Genomic DNA, 3,068 nt, shown 5'->3' on the forward strand with positions numbered 1-3,068 from the left:
TTTCTTGCCTGGGATTTTAAAAGTTTTGAACACTGAAAATTCACACAGAATTTCTTCCAGTAAATAGATAATATCAAAGAAGACTCTTGTACGTTTAAACATTTAACAGTGATGTGATATTAATTTAGTGAAATTTGAACTACTTTTGGAAAATCCCATGAAGGTATGCAGAGTAGTTACACCAATGACAATTAAGTTTACCTTGATTTTTTCAGGCTGTAAATGCAGATAAATAATTGCTAAATCATTTTGGAATTGTAGTCATATACCTTTTAGGAAATACAGTGTAATTATTTAAAAACCAATATTTCATACAATGCACATTTTCATATATTTATATTTAATATTTATGAAATCATTTTAATGATGTGAAATTAATTTGCTATGGAGTTTGAAGCTTTTGAATAATATTACATGCCTTTATAATTTTTTAACAACATTTACTACCTCCTTATTTCTCAAACTATAAATAAAAGGGCTTAATAAAGGAATTATTATTGTATAAAATACAGCCACTGGTATATCTTTATTCCCTTCTTCAAGTGGCCGAATATACATGAGAAGACAAGTGTAGAATATTGACACAGAAAAGAAGTGGGCTGCACAGGTGGAAAATGCTTTCCCTCTCCCATCCTTGGATTTCATCTTGAAAATAATGAGAATGCAGAAGTGAGACCAAGACAGTGGTAATGGTAAATATTTGAATTGGCATTGAAAAAAGGTATATCATTAGCTCATTTATATAAGAGTCAGTACAGGAGAGTCTGTACAGGGGAAGAATATCACAAAAATGTGATCAATTCTGCTAGATTTACAGAAAGTTAATCTTAACAGATGCCCTACATGAATCATGGAATGGAGGTTACTGGCTATGAAGGTGCCTATACTCATCTGAATGGAGAGCTTCTTGGACATCATGGTGTGGTATTGCAGTGGGCTGCGTATGGCCATATAGCGGTCATAGGCCATAGCTGCCAGAAGAAAGCAGTCTGCGGTTTCAGCAAGACAGAGAAAGTAAAACTGCGCCATACATTCATACAGGGAAATCCTTCTGTCCACAGAAAAGAAGTTCTCTAACATCTTGGGAGTGATGGCACAGGAGCAGCAGGAATCCATCAGAGCCAGATTGCCAGATTGTGTGAAGATGACGTTTCACATAGATCAAGGCCACCAACCCAAGATTCCCCACCATTGTGATCAGACAGATGGCAGAGAACACCAGGAAGAGAGGGATCTTCAGTTCTGGGAGTTCTGTAAATCCTATGAGGATGAACTCCGTTGTCAAGGAGTGATTTGCCTTCCCCATTCCTGATTTCTCTGCTGAGACATAAAATTTAAAGAAATTCAACTGAGAGTCTAAGCCGAACATTTCCAATGCTTGTCTCTCCAGTTGCTGTATGTGCATAGGTAAAGATCTCTTTACATCACCCTAGCTATTTGCTGAAAACTAGCACACACACAGTAGGTCATATCATATGAGAAGAAATCACTCATAGATTAAACTCATAGGCATTGTCTCAAAATATCTGCTGAACTCCTAGGATGAAAGTCTCACATCAATTATTGTTTGCCTCTGTACAAATTCATGGTCAGCATCTAGTTTGAAATTTTCAATCTTGAAAGATACTCTATTGTAATTCTCTTCAGGAAAAAAAATTTCTGAATATTTTACCATGGGGAAAGTGTTGTGTTTTTAAAATTAAATTGCTCTATATGTATTTAAGAGGCTAATTTATAAAAACTGCACAAAATTAGAGTAGGCTTGAAAAACTTTTTTTCCATCCTAGTAATATTTCCATGTAAGACCACTGTGGGTTATTTTACTTGAAGATCTATTTAATGTTTAAGATGGGATAAGAATATATAACATTATTACTTTTCTTAGTTTAAAATCCTTTTTCTATTCATTTTAACATATTTTGAATTCTACTCCTATCTTTTCTGACAAAATTTCAAATGAGTTACTAATTTTAATGATCTCAATATCTTAGTTTCTGTCTACTTTTAAGTGATCTGCATATATTTTTAACATTATGAGGTTCAGCGATACTGTGCTCACTCACAATGTACATGGTGTTCATGATAAATATTGCTGTGTACCCTTTCTAACATCTCCAGGATAAATGTTCCCATTTTATTGAGTTCCATATAAATACCACATTTACATGATTTTTAAATTTTAAATTCTTTTTCTTCTAATTTATACATTGCAATTTAGTGGCTACCAAAATACATTACATTTTTGTTTGTCAAGTATAATATTGCAGCATTTTAACTACAGAGATAATATGTTTATACTGTCTGGCCAAAATATTATTTAAATATACATTTTAGGAGAACAGCCTACAATAGTTATTAGAGAAGCATTATTTTTAAAAGCACACTGTATTTAGTGTTTTGCTGTTTTAATTCCTGTCTAGACTGAACTTAATATACTGTTTTCTTATTCACCATCATTGTACGGTAAGCTTTTTTCTGATATCCAATCACTAGAGGCTTATAATTAAAAGGATAAATAAATTTCTGTTTATATTTTAGGTATATTATACTTTATAACACATCTCAAATTCATTATTTTGAAAAATATTTTATAGTATTATAAAATACTGATTTTTCCACTTGGGAGGCAGAGGCAGGTGGATTTTTGTGAGTTTGAGGCCAGCCTGGCCTATACAGTGAGTTCCAGGACAGCTGGGGCTACAAGGAGACCCTGTCTCAAATAAAGACAAAAAAAAATACTGATTTTTAATCATTACTTTAACGACATATAGCACAAATGTTGCTTTATTTGGAAAACATTGTATTAACTGTAAACTCATTTTCTCTTCTCCAATACCATTGCCAACTATTATCCACCTGAGCCAGAAATTAATTTTACTATTCATCCTAGAATTATTTTATAGAGTCATTAATAGCTTACCAGTATATTTTGTAATAAAATATGGTCATTCTGGACTCAGAATGTACTCACTTATTGTCTCATTATAGATTTCCAGGATATCTGCAATTTAGAGAAAAGAAAAAGAATATGTAAGTAGATAAAATAAAAAATAAAATATTGGTGTATT

At 32.3% G+C, this 3,068-nt stretch overlaps 1 pseudogene; it reads right to left on the bottom strand.

Annotated features, from left to right (window-relative positions):
• Window positions 1–420: 420 nt before the first annotated feature.
• On the bottom strand, window positions 421–1,306 carry LOC103735106 (annotated as a pseudogene).
• Between the last annotated feature and the right edge of the window lie 1,762 nt (window positions 1,307–3,068).

This window comes from Nannospalax galili, unplaced genomic scaffold (assembly GCF_000622305.1).
Source record: "Nannospalax galili isolate Female #2095 unplaced genomic scaffold, S.galili_v1.0 scaffold177, whole genome shotgun sequence".
Classification (NCBI taxonomy): domain Eukaryota; kingdom Metazoa; phylum Chordata; class Mammalia; order Rodentia; family Spalacidae; genus Nannospalax; species Nannospalax galili.